The following is a 14390-nucleotide window of genomic DNA, read 5'->3' as shown; positions in this document are numbered from 1 at the left end:
GGAGTGGATTTAACCAATGCTGTAATCTTTTGGCACCTGTTGCAGTTTTTTGGCAGTGGCACAGGACAGCTTTGATTGCACTGTGACTGGAGTAGCGAGCATATGTCTGAGGCCTGTCCCAGAAAGAACAACTTAGTGCCCTTAATGCCTTTCCTATTGTTGTTCTCCCACCTTCTCATCTTACTCATCAAGCTGCTGTTAGGAGTTACTACATGCAGACAAGCATCTATAAACATCTTCAAAGCAAACAAATCAAGAATAAAGCAAGAGAACAGGAATTGGGAGAGTTCTGTATTGTCAGATTCCAGCTGATTTTTGCATTTGATTTTGAATTGTTTGTCTGGCCTTGAATTTTTAATAAGTGTGGTAAGCAAAGGACTCTAGGCAAAATGATACATGTGCTAGTGCCTGAGATGTAATCAGAAGATGAGTATTTGAGTTTATAAATATGTGAATCGAAATAACCAAGTGTGTACCTTCAAGAAGAGAATTCAGTGGACTCAATAAAGGAAGTCTCTGCCTACGTGTCTCTGTACTGATTGTACATCTGCAAATAGCTGCCGTCCAGCAAAGCTCTTAAGTGCATGCTTAACTCTCAGCACAGCTTGGCTACAGCAATGTTGCTAACTTTGACATGTGAGCTTTTATGCGTTTGAGGCATTCACATGCCTAGTGTTAAGCTTATGTGCCCTTCTGGATAACTAACTCTTCCTTGTGTCCTACAGGCCTGTAGCCAGGAGTACGAGTCCAATTTCCACCTCAGCTTCCTGCTCCTGTAGAAGGTATTGAAGATGACAGTAGCGCAGCACATTATCTACAGCTCTGAGGTTTTTGCCCTTCATTTGAACATCACTGAAATACAGAGGTACAAACCCCTGAATAATGTTATGATGCATACCAATACTGCATGTGCTTTACCTTTCCCGATGTCTTAGAATCTGCTCAAGAATTCCCAGGGATCTCTTGAACATGGTCTAAAATCTGTTAATACAAAATGTGTTGTTTACTTTTCTGAAGGTGTCTGTCGGTAAGCCACTGCAATCACCAGAGCAGTTCATTAGGTCTGGTGGACAGACCCATTCCTACACGTTAGATTAGCAGGTTTACTAAGTATAATGCAATCGTCCATAAAAGCCCCCATTGTTTTAAATATATTACCAGTATAGTCTGTGTCGGATTTGGTGTTATTTGTTGAAAATGACTCCTCAAGTAACCCCCACAAAATTGAGGCAGAGAGCATAGTGGGGAAAATGGCACTTTCAAATATCGCACTTAAAATCCTCATTGCTGTATCTCAGTTGTATGTGTTTGTACGGATGGATAGTCTGAGAGTTATGTGTGTTTAAAATGTATCATTCTGTTTGCTGCCTTGTGGAAAAGTCAGTCTTGAGAGCTGGGGTGATTAGATTTGAAGAGAAAGTCCTCAGGGCCTTATGGTGGTTCCTGGAATTACAACTCAGCTTTGTTGTCTAGAAAGTCAATAGAAGATGTTAAGCTTCCTATCTACCTATGGATATCAAGCAAGATGAACGCGGGTAAAGGCAGCTCAGCTGCTAAAGCTCTTAAATGATAAATGAGGAGAATGTAATTAAATATAATGTAATAGTCACAGCTGAGATCTCATTAAGTACCTCTGTCAACATACCTCGTTTAAAAAAAAAAAAAAAAAAAACAAACCAGAAAAATTCCATCAGTAACAAACAACTGTACTCATAAGTAAAGTCCAAGCAAGCAAACTTGGCAAAATATTCTGGTGTGTGCAGTTCAGAGTCCACTCGGATATTTTTCCGGACTACCATCTGCATCAGAAAGTTGCTGGACAAATAACTCTGATTCTCTCCAGTAGCTTCTTGGTATGCCTGAGGTGGGGTTCCAAAAGAGGAATAGCTGGCAGGCAGGTTGTTGTGTTTTGTTGTTACCTTCACCAAAGCCTGTTTGTATTACAAGGATCATAGTGCATCTCTGGTCTTTGGTACCTGTCCTCATTCATTTTAAGAAAGTTAATTTCTTGGAGATCATTTAAAAAAAAAAATAAAAATCCAGATGGGGAAAAATATCCTGTTGTGAGAAAGCTGTTTTCTGTTGCATTGAAATAATTGAAAATGGCTTTCTAAATAGTCCAGAGAAGTTCATTTATGGGCTAAGACCCAAATTTCCTCTAAAAAAAAGACAGACAGAAAATGCAAGTTTGGGAAATACTTTAAAATATCTTTGTCCAGCTTTTTTGCCCCTGGAGGAGGAAGTGAGAAATTCAGAAAGCACCACATGTGACAGATGCTGCTCAAGATGCTTAACACGTTACTTAAAGATGCTCTGTAACCATGATGTTGTGAGTAATAAAAGAATGTGAATGGGATGGAAGAAGAACAGTCCAGATTTGCTGTAACCACATCTGTAGCCTCATCACTCTCACATGATGTAAAGAGGCCGACAAATTCCTGCCAGTTCCTGGAGTATTCCTGAACGTCTCTCTGCAGTGCGAGGCAGCATCAGCGTAGGGAGGCCGCAGGTTACCTCCAAGTGAGCTGGCATGTCTGTAGCAGATTACCACACAGGGATACTGGCTTCAGTGCCAGAAACAGTAAAGCTCTGTTACTGCCATACATAGTTAATTAGCTCGGGTGTCACACCGAGCAAACACAGCTATACTGCTTCTGGTTCTGCAGCTAAGTTAATTGAGGCTGGCTTGGGGATCTTTGCCCCAATGTGCGGCGCAGACATACCCAGGAATGCACTCCTATTGTTGACTGAATACTGTATTTTCTCATAAATGTGGCAGGAGTATAATTGCAGGGTGGAAAAAGAAGGCCAATATACATTCACTTCACTTTAGAAACTAAATTAAACCTTTGACTTAACTCACTTCTATACCAGCTCCCTGCAGGCATTTCTACAGGCTTCATTAGAGCCAACCTAGAGGCCATGGAAAAGGTCTTACAAAAGACTAGCCAGGAAGCCAGTCACAGACCCAGATCCTGCTGCTACAGAATACAATCTGCCTCTTGGCACCTCGGGCTTGCAGCTGCCAGGCACTCTCCTTATGTGGTCACTGGTGTTGGCTCGGAGGCTGGAGCAGATAGACGAGGAGGGCTAAGGGGGAACACATTCATCACTGCCAGCAATGAGTGGAGGCAGTGCCAAGTCACTATGTAACTAGGCACATGTGCCAATTTGCTCAGTAATTGGATTGCTATTTGAAAAATTAAAGCGGTGTCTAGAAAATTCGAACCTTTGCATTTATGAAGTATGAAGTTTGTAGCCGTGAGGCTGAACAGGAAGAACAGAGGTGATCAAACGTAGGTGTTTAGGGAGAGCAAATGTAGGAAGTAATTTGATTATTTTCAAAAGTCTTACACCAGCCTCGGAAGCTGCCACTCTGTATCGGAGAGACAAAGAGCAAGACACTGCAGCGGAAAGCTGTAGCATTATGGACAAGCTGTAACCCATTGCTTACTAAGGAAAACTAGTGCAGACTTATCAGCTGAACGCCATTTGTATAAAGAAGACGTATAATTAGAGGGAAGGGCTGATATACTTGCTGTAATTATTTTTTTTTTCCTAAAGAGAAAAAACTGTTAATGGGCATTATTATACCTTTTCATTTATTTTTCTGAGCCTGTGAATTTGTTGCTTCTGTCTACATTGCTGTCAAATACACTTGGTGAACAAAGCCTATGTGCTAATATTAAGCATAAACGATACTGAATTATGCAGCTACTGAGAGAATTTCTTACTCAGAAGTATGCCTCTGCCACAAGCCACTTCTGCTTCCCCTGAAGTCAAATTCAGACCTTGCTTTGACTTCAGTAGAAGCCTAGTTATATCAAAAAATATAGTTACCTAAATAGCCCTTCAGGTGTTTAATTACTCTTTGCAGTTGAGCTCACTGGCCACCCTCATTCAGCTAAAAACTTTGAGCATATGGATATGATGGATTATAAGTTATTCCTGAGGTAATATTTGTAGTTTAAAGTATAATCCAGTTGCTAGTAGACGCATAAAAGTAGTGCCTGTGTTCTTCATCACTGTAAAGCGGAAACTCAAGCTGGAAGCTCTGTATTTAAAATAATAAAAAGTAAAAATCTATGGACTCATACTGAGGAAGAACTATTTGGAACCTCTGTGAAATGTCTGATTATTTCCCATGCACTCAATCCTGGTAGAATGAGGTTAACACATGTCAAAGCAGAGGCTAAGGAAATTTTGGGTTACATTTCTGCCCCTAGATGGAGTATTCGGCACACTGGTATTTTTGTATATTTTGGGAGAATGGAGCTGTGTTAGAAGCCTTGAAATGCCTCTTGTTCTGAATTCCCTTTACAGTGTATCAAGTGCTGCCCATTGGGAGTAGACTAACTGGGTCCCAGAGACCATTTAGAAGAGAAAAATCAAAATAGGGTTTGTTTGTATAATTGATCGGATACGATATACACTGCAATTTCTTAGTGTCTCTTATTTGTTAGTTAGTAATAGATACGTATGTAAAAAAGCAGGAAGCTTTACGAAGTGTCACTAATTACTATGAGACATCTGATATTTGCAGCTTGCAGTGCTGAACCTTTCTGTGATTTTCGTGGATTCCGTTCTCTCAGTGTACTGTGAATACCATGGTAACCTTAACTGCTTGTAAAACATTTTAATAGTGACCACTGTAATATAGTGGTTGTGTGCAAACAGCGTGCACCGTTGCTTCAGAGGTGTTTGTAACGTTTTGGTTTTGTCACAGTCAGAGTAAAAACGTTGCCAGATTTCGAGAACTGAATCCTAAACTTGCCTAAACGGGGAGCTGAAAGTAAGTTCTCCGGTTCTCCGGCTTCTGCCTTTGATCACCTCTGGAGTTTCATTGATACATTCCTACCCAGCATTTGCAAGCTTAGTGAACCATGGCTCCAGAAAGCTCGGAGTTGCTTGGGAAAAGCATTTGGCTGCAGAGGCTGTGTTTGGAGAGGGGGGTGGGTGTCAGACTCAAAGCCAGCTTTTGAAAAACCTAGATTGTTTTGTGTGTGTGAGTGAGAATTCAGCTGTAGGCTCTTACCTCAGGTATGTTCACATGTGGGCTTCTGGTTTAGTCCGCTATAACAGGAGGGACCAGCTGCAAAGTTTGTCCCTGGACTGGGAGCTGAATTCCTGCAGAATCCGGAATTTTGGTTTGGACCTTTTTAGATATGATGTGAATGCCAGCAGCTTCCTAACAACTGTTCTTGAAGCTCAGAACAGAATTTAGAGCGGACCCTTGTGAGTTAGGGAATTGCACAAGATATCCCTTCTCAGAACAGAAAGAAAAAGCCCAACAAAACCTAAGCCATCTGACTAGAGTCCTGAGAAATGCTTTCCCGCTTTCAAAGAAAGAAAGGGTCTTAATTCAGATTTGCCGGAATTGTCTAATTAGTCCCTTTAATGCCGTGCACCTTATAGTCTGTGCCACCGGATTCGTCCTATAAATGAGACGATGGGCTAATTCATCTTGGCAGCAGTAAACAGACCTTGTGATTGTCCTCCTTACAAACACCGGCCTGATTTTAGGAAAATGCTTTGACCAAGCCTGTGTCCCCGCTCCCTCCCCCGCGAGCCCCCCCCCCGGCCTTTTTCTGAGTGCTGCCTGTGCTTCTTGCCCTCCTTCATCCCCACCAACCCAACCCACCCCGTCTCACACACAGTGACATACCTCACACATTTGCCACTGCTAACAACAACCTGTCAACTCTTTCTTTGCACCGTGCTAGGCGCCCTTTGTTTCTGCAGCCCGGCAAGCCTTGCAGCTGTTGTCCGAAGCCTGCTCCGACAGCCTGTGATCAGTCAGCTGCAAAATCCTCCCTGAACAACTCGGTATTCACAGCTCTAATCGGGCCAGCGGACTGTTTCCTCCTCTCTCGCAGTAAATCTTTATCACTTGCGCTCTGCTCGTCAGTTCGTGGCGCCAGCTCTTTGGGCTGCTCTATCCCTTTCCCATACTCTGCTGGGCTGTGTGCTCTGAATGCTAACTCCAGCCTTGTTTAGACTCCGGGCTGCCTCGGTGCTGCCATCCACATGTTGGGAAGGTCTGAATTCCTGCTCCCTCCCCATCTTTTAAGCTGAATGTACATCAAGTTTGTATCTCTCCAAAGGCGAAGATACTCAAAGGCTCCCTCCCTCTGCCTATTGCATACTTTATCCATATAAGTTAATTATGTGATTATCTTTCTGTTTCTTCCCAGCAGGCTGTTGTGCTTCTGTTTAAGAGCTGCCTTTGGTAGGAAGATGAGGGTGAGCTGCCCAGCCTGGGGAAGCTGGTGATGGCAAGGGAAACCCTGGGGAAACTGGCACAAACCTTAATTTGATCGCATGCCCAGGGCTATTAACCTTCCTCCTAATGGTTCCCCCCACGGACGGAAACACATTTCCCTCCATCCTGTCCCTGACTTGATGCCATCTCAGTCTTTTAAAAGATTTACATCAAAGATGCTGAATTGTGAAGCAGATTTTGAGGGGAAAAAAAGGATCAAAGTTTGCTTTCTTAGTGCCCCAGCTGAGTTGAGGAGAGTCCACGGAGCTTTTGGGTGAGGTTTCGGTCAACGTGGAGTTCCTGAGGATTTATACTTGTGGAGCTGAAAGCACAACTATCTGCGCCTGTTGCTGCTTCTGCTACAGCACGAAAACTCCTCCTGCCTCCTTTGGCAAGACGACGTCGGTTTTATTTCCCTGTGTGCTGTGTTTGGGCCTGGGACTGTAGATGACAGAGAGTGTAATTAAAGCTCGGTTAAACAGTATGTTTTGCAAAGAGGCTCAGTTAAACAGCACGTCTTGCGAAGAGACTCAACTAGCTTTTACTCAAAGCTTGCTGGAGATGACTTTAAAAATAAATAAATAAATAACTCTGGATAGTGAGGGTTATTTCAGTTTGTAAGGAACCTGGGGGGCTGTTTTCTGAACGTTGATCTGAGGACCAGAAAGAAATGGTTTTTGATCTTGTCTCTGGAGCTGAGTCCATCTTGGGCACTGGAAAACCCATTTCTCTTTCTGCATCGGCTTTCCCCACCTTTCGCTCCTTACGTTTTGGCTGTTCCAGGTGTGTGTGTGCACATGCAGGGGTAAAGAGTAACCAAATATAGAAATATTTCTTTACGAGAAAAACATGAGTTTGCTTTAAAAATAAGTTGTTGCTATTAATTTTCTGAAGCAGCTGTAAAATACATGGTGCTTGGAAAATCTGGGTATGTTTCTATTCAGACTTTCTACACCTCAGTTCCTCATCGGTATAGTAGTTGCTTGGTTAGAGATAAGCTCATGTATATAGGATTCCTACATTTTTGGCCTTGGTGGTCAGTTTGATCCTGTAAAGAGGTGCACTGAGTAAACTTAATGACAGTGAGAGTCAATTTGACGTGTGGAGAAACATTGCCATTAGACTGTTATGCACGTTTGTCCAGTAATCTGCAGGTAACGCGTGGCGCTGCTTATTCACTGAGCTCGCAATTTGAGTCTGACAGCCTTGGGACGTACCCGTGTCCCACGTACTGGTAGCAGTCTGCAGTTGCATTTGCTTTCTGGCCATCCCGGCAGTGCGCAGTTGGTGTGCCCTTTGTGAACAGCTCCCACGCACACTTCCAGGTGGGATGTGTTTTGTCGCTGTGTAACCAGACCTATAAACAAACACATTTTAGGCTTGATTTGGGAAAACAGCTCAGATTTTGCTTGTATTTGCCACAGAAGTGCCCTCCTGTCTCAGTGTGTTCTCCAGTGAAATTGAATGTGCGTGAACAGGATCTGAATATTGGCCCTTTTCCTGTAGGCTGTCTACAAGGGCAGCAGCAGAAATATGATCCTAATAGTATGGAGTGTCCTGCAAATAGGTTCATTGTACCATTTGTTGTGGGAAACTTCGCCGTTGAAGGTGCTGTTATGAGTTGGTTTGGTGGAACGTAAGATAAAGAGGATACGATAACATCTTGATAGGTCCCAGGCAAACGTCTTAAAGGTAACCCTTTCCCTTCCTCGGATGCACTTGCTCTTGTGTTACTGTTTTCAGTGTCTTCCTTTGTGTCCCAGGGTTTTACCTCTCATCCTTTGGTGACATTTTTCCCTGACTGTCTCCAAGGTCTCAATGGCTACTGTGGGACTGGTGCGGTGGCTGAGTTTTGTAGTTTGGCTCTCATGGCTCTTGGCGTGAAAGGAAACCTCCTGTCCAGTCTACCACCTGTGCTTCCTCCATACTGGTACGACTCATCTATCCCGTGAGCCTTGATGGAGTGACTTTGCCTGCAGTTTTGATAGCTGTATCCTTTGGAGGAAATCCTGGTTGTGTTCCCTCACCCCTACAACAAGCTGGCAGTGTAATAGCACAGTTTGGCCCATTTGTTTTCTGTCAAACAGTAAGCTACTGGACGTGGTTATTTTGTGATGTGATTGTCTTCTATTTCATAATAATTTGAGCTCCTCCCATATCTGTCTTTTAAGACGATCTCGGACCCCAGCAACTTTCTATTTGATTTTTTTTCCCCTGAGTTAGTGATAATACGCCTACACAGTAATTCCATTTTAAAATAGTCTTTTAGTCTAGGAATTTTCTTGTCTGATTTGCCTCAGACTTTCCAGAAAAATTTTACTTTGGCACAAATTTTGCACCTGTGAAAGTTCAAGGAAATGGGTTTAGCTTTTGCTAAATGAGGAAGGGATTTTGCCAAAATTGGGCTCGTAATAAGAGGCTAGTTAAAGTGTGGAGAGACTAGTTTCTTCATAATTATTACGTAATATTAGTGTATAATCAGTCTCATAAAGAAAAAAAATTAGATGGATCTTTTATTGCTTATAAAAATGAATTTTTGTTTCTTCTTTGGCTGCTCAGGGAAGAAGGCTCACCACTAACCCATCATTTTTAATTTTGTGAGCCGCTTCTGGTGTGCAAATTTCCTGTATATCTTGAATAAAACCATGTAAAAGATGAACAAAGAATGAGGGGAAAAATTATAAATGGATCCATGTGACTGCCTCTTTTCCAGATATTTTTTTTTTCCTCACTTAAGAAGTTTAGAGGGAATGCACGACCATGCAGTGTTTGTTAAAGCTGATGGAATATCTTTCTCCCTCAGGGTATTTCTTTAATCAATGTTTCTTTATACCATTAGGTCATTTTTTTTTTTTTCCCTGAAGAAGCCTTGTTTTGTATATTTTTATGCATCTTGACGTTTATTCTCAGAATTATGGCCTGATCACTTCCTCTCTTTTCCTCAAAATTTCTGTCGTTTTGTCTATTTTAAGTGCTGGAGCACAAAGATAACCCCATCATAGTTCTCTCATTTTCCCTAGCAGTTTCCCCCCTTCCCTCCCTGCAATGAAAAAAATGAAAGGTCTCATGGTCTTACAGATTTTCTTTATGCTTATTTTGGCCTATTTGCAACCCAAATACATCATCGTGCTATAAGACGGCTCTCTAAGGCTCTTGGATCAATTAAAGGTAGCCCTATTCATTGCCAGTACAAACCTTTGCCTATTAACTCTTTCAAAGGGCATTTGTCATCACAAAAAGCTGTGAATGCCGTCTGGGTTCATTGATTAAAAAAGGTATTGTTTTAAGGCTGCTGAATATCTTAATTAGTTGTAATCAGAGGGTAGCTTGTGTCTGTAAAGTGATACAGTTACCTTTCACCTACTTGCTTTTTTTTCTGTGTTTGTAAAAGAAAAAAAAAAATCTCAAATGTAATTCCAGCGTACTGTTTTTAGGGTATGAGAGGAGCGCACTTGCTGATCAAACTGTAATTTATGACATTATTTTGTAAAGCCGAATGTTTAGTGTGGTAACCCAGAATACGTCTCGTTGGCCTACGGTCAGCCAAGAGTGAGTAAGCGGAGCGGCGCCGCGCATTGCCAACGATCATCCTCCTTTCTTCACTCAGAAATCCAGTGTCTGTATTCTGGAAATGCAGAAATCCACCCCAGTTTTGCAAGCACTTGCACGTGTGCTTAGCTTGAGCACGTGAATTGTCTGTTAATATAAAGTATATACAGCAGTTTGGCAGATCAGGGTAGAACAGGGCAACGTTTTTTTAGACCAGTAGTTCATTTACCACAATTGTTGTCTCAAATGGTTTGAAGCCATTTATGAATGTGTACCAAAGCTCTGGCAAATTATTTGAGCTGGAAAAATGTCTTTTCTGCTGTCCCCTGAATCAAAACACTTCTTTCGGTAGTTAATAATACAAATCTGTTTCCTATTTAAAGAGACCCTTTTGAAAATTAAAATCAACACTTTTCCTTGGGCTTTATGAAAAGTTTTGATTGTGCTTGTTACTTTCTTGGTTTATTTTCCTGAGAAAACAACGTAGTTTACATTTCCCCTAAAATATTTTGCTCAAATCGAATGGTTATGTTCCTCTGATGGATGCATCGGGGTGTAGACAGAACCCTTCTAGTCTCGATGGTGCAGCCGTGGCTTGCATTAGTTGACCCTGACCCTCTGGAGATGCGCTTCCAGAGAAGGTGACTTTGGGAATAGGTGCTTTTCTTTCCATATTTGTACAAATATCTTCTTACAGGGAGGAAAAACTGCTTTACAAAAATTCTTAAGCTAAGTCACGGTTGGTAGAAATGTGTGCTTTTGACTTTGAATAAGATACTAAATACAGTGATAACAGTAAATAGCGTTTAATTTGTTCCATTATGGAAAGGGGAAGGGGCACAAATGGTGTCTTATGGGCAGTGCCCCAGATCTAGGACAAAAAACCTTTAGAAAATACCTAATGCTAACCACGTATGTCAAATTGCTGGTGCAGCTTGGTCATCTGGAAAGCAAGGCAATGCCATGCCTGGAAACCACCAGCCAAATGAATCCCTAACACTCACTATCAACTGGTGGTTTGCTTGATGAATTTTATTGCAGGAAATCCATGCATGCACATGCACAGATTCTCAAGGTAATATGGCAGAGTCATGGAAATGCAAGCAGTTCTGTATTCAGTTTTTTATTTTCTAGTGAATAAGTGTACTAGAGAATGTATGACTTGAAGTTAGAATACATTTATGATATACTTCTTTTCAGAAGCCAAGGTGATATGTGCACTTCCCTCACAGGACAATTTTGCTATACATGTCTAGATTCTGCTTGAAGTACTCCTCATGAGTGCTCTATGTCCTTTTTAAAAAACAAAAAAAATATTTTTACAAAAATGCTTCCAAAAACCTAGTTCTATCTTCAATCAACTGTATAGGTAAGAGCCTATTATCATCTCTGTTTCATAGATGGAGAAGAACAGTCTGAGAAAGAGTAAAATCCCTTTTCAAAATATGTGCTTAAGTTTTTGCACTTCCTTAATATTCCTGTGATTTTGACATAAAAGTTTCTGAAAAGTTTCTCTGGGATGCTGTCAGAAGCAAAACTAGAATATGCACTTGAGTTGCAGACAGTACCTCAGCCACAGTATTCCTCGCTGCAGTGTGTGGACATAAGAATTTTTCTTTTTATATTTGATAAAAAAATGTGATATATGGCGTGGTCATACAGGAGAGAGATTTATTTTCATAGTTGGTTGTTTTAATTCAGTGGTTTATATACTGCGGTGTTGAAGCTCGTTTTGGTGTGGATATCAACGCAGTTCTAACATTTTTCTTCAACTTTGTACGTTTTCAGAGAAGTGTGTAGTGTCTTTTCCTTGGTCAGGTGCCTTGGAATTAAATTTAGAGAAATAAATGTGCACATTTCTACTGTAACTGTGATGTGCATATGTATTTATATGTAATGGTATTGTGTGTCTTGCTCTATGTAACATTTTTAGGTGTCTGTACTAGCAGGAGATTTATGAAGTGTGACTCATTTTTCCTTCTCCACACTGTTCCAGTGGAAGAGCTCAGACTGCGATGAGAAAAACTAGTACACGTTATTAAGAATTCCGATAAAGTAGGCTGAATAAATTTGTTTTCTTTGTGAGCCTTAATCCTGTGTTGTATTGGCTTCTTGGACATGGCTAATTTATTTGGAATTCCATTCTGTTCCCGACAGCATTCCTGATTAGCAGTTTGATCACCCGGAGCAAAGTTACATACCAGCTTTCAACTCTTGTAATCTAGCAGTGTAATTTTTTCAAATGGACTCTTTTCTTTCCTCCTTTGTCCTAGCTCCCCTTCTTTTTGTGTGCAAAGAGACTTTAAAAATAAGCAAGATAACCTCTTAGTAGAATGAAAGACTTGTTCAAAATACAGTATAGTTTGCTGAATGCCTGACTCGGGTCTGGCCATGATGCCTCTGATGTAAAGTTTAGACTGGAATATGGAAACTTCTGAAATCATAGACAGTCAGATCAGCCTGTGCTTATCGTAAATCTAGTGTTGTGTGGCTATTGAAAATGAGACTTAAGAAAGCAAACAATTAAGGAGACAAAGCCAAAGCATAAAGCCGAAGCCATGCGATCCCACATCATTTTTTTGTGTCAGTGCAGCACGTGAAATATTTACCTTCCATTACTTATAAGGGATAACAGGGTTTTTTCAATAATCGCAGTTTGTGGGTGGTGTGATACCATCTTCGAGTTCTTTCTGCAGTCTGTAGTTTGCCAAAGCACATTTTTGCCTATGATAACTTTTAGGAACTTCACCCTTTGCTTTAATTTTTATTTAGCAGTTACGTTTGTCACATGCCGGACCTTGTATGGAAATTGCAGTTGCGTCATTGTTCATTTATGTCAATACTGTCTTACGGTGCCAGAGTGAAACTAGAGGAAACGTAGCGTGTAGCAGTCCCCTTCCGTAAGAGCTTAATCTGCCGAATAATTGTAGTGCTTAATCTGACAAAGACATGTAGTTACAGGTGAGAGGGAACTGGGTTTTCCATCCTGTGATGTTTCTTAAGGTCCCAGTCTGCTTTTGTACACTGTGAGAAGCAAGTAAGGTTTTTAAATGATGAGACTTGGGAATATCCCAAAGATAGATGGCCACAGCACTTGTCAAAAGACTCAAGCTGTGGTTTTATGCACGAGTGCCTTGATTTTATAATGTTTTGAAGAGCTTGATCTGTCTATCTGGTTGGTTCTGATCTTGAATTTTATGGCTCTGAAAAGCAGCTCTTGACAAATATTTCGTCAAAGCTGGAGCATGTTTTGCCAGATTTCTGTTTTTGAAAAACTGGCCTTTCAGCTGAAACACTGTTTTGTCAAAAATAATTATAATAAAATTCTCCACTAGATTGATGTGGATTGTATGAATTCAGTGAGGGGAGGGAAAAAAATCCACTGGTGAAAGGAGAGCACTGAGGAAAGGATGGTTTAGGGCTAGATCCATTACGTCCAATTGAATTCAATGATAATTCCTTAATTTCATCAGCAGAAATCTAGAGGTTCTTTCCAAACAAAACATAATGCAACTCTCCGAGTGTGAAGACTTTGCAACTTGTGTAGGGTGTCTGACAACTGAAGAGGGAAATAGTTGCTTGATAACAAGCTATTCTGAATGTTGTAACATGAATTCTAAATATTTATGCCAGGTTTTTTTCCTGTGAGTAACTAAATATTTTTGTATTTTTATGTTTGTTCACCACTAGGTGATATGCATATCCGTCCAGGTTATTACTAATCTTTTAAATAATTGACGTGATTAAATATCGTGGCATATATGCGGTCTATTCTGCTACTTCTAGATCACGTTCTGATCACAATCCTAATAAGAAGCTGCTGTAAATGAAAGGAAAATAAGGTGTCTACTGCTGGACATTGCAGCATACGGAGGTGATAATGGAGTGACAGCTCCATAACTGCGAACATCTCATCAAGTCTTTTTTAAAATACGGATCTCTTCAGGTAATCACTTTTAAGACTGATTTATAAGTTTTTGTTTCACTTCCTCCAAGTCCTTTTCCCTCATTTCTATTATTGTTTTTCCTACTCTCTGTGCTCTCTGTTTGCTTTTAAACCTCACTTTTGCCTGTGAGGCCTTTGAGGATGAGCTAGAGTTTTACAATCACTTCTGGTTTTGTAGACACTGAAGTTATTCTTAAGAGAAGAAATATGTAATAAATGAAGTATCTTATTTCTGTCCTTGGTTTTTTTGATCATGGAAATGGGCATATCGAACTGACTGTGGTGGGAGGAGTATGTTTGCTGGGGATTTTCCAGTAGAAAACCAGTGGGGCAGGTGTTTGCTTTCCTTCGATTCAATGCAACATTGAATGATCTCGATATGTGCATGTTATCTCAAGTTATCTGAAGCAGGAATTGACTTTGAATGTCAGATTTTGTCCTCTAAAGCTTCGAACACCTTCAGGAGACTTCCCATGTGTAAATGGGAGCAAGGTGCCTTTTTGCCTCTGGTAAGTATAGAAGGCACGTGATTCTGAGAGATAAGTTCTGGTCTTGAATTTTTCTTTTTTTCTTAACAATGAACTGGGAACTTCTTGTTAAGTGTGCTGACACATGCAACTACCGTTTTCTTTT

At 40.8% G+C, this 14390-nt stretch overlaps 1 long non-coding RNA gene across 1 annotated transcript in view; it reads left to right on the top strand.

Moving 5' to 3' along the window:
• LOC309673577 overlaps positions 1-13647 on the top strand; it is a 55972-nt gene extending 42325 nt beyond the window's left edge. The window contains exons 2-3 of the long non-coding RNA XR_014269326.1: positions 726-865; positions 13598-13647. This is a non-coding gene — a long non-coding RNA (uncharacterized lncRNA). The remainder of the gene's footprint in view (positions 1-725; positions 866-13597) is intronic.
• The last annotated feature ends 743 nt before the right edge of the window (positions 13648-14390 follow it).

Source organism: Vanellus vanellus, assembly GCF_965231255.1.
Source record: "Vanellus vanellus genome assembly, chromosome: 6".
In the NCBI taxonomy this organism is placed as follows: Eukaryota; Metazoa; Chordata; class Aves; order Charadriiformes; family Charadriidae; genus Vanellus; species Vanellus vanellus.
The sequence above is the reverse complement of the archived record's forward strand: the minus strand, read 5'-3'. Positions and strand labels throughout refer to the sequence as shown.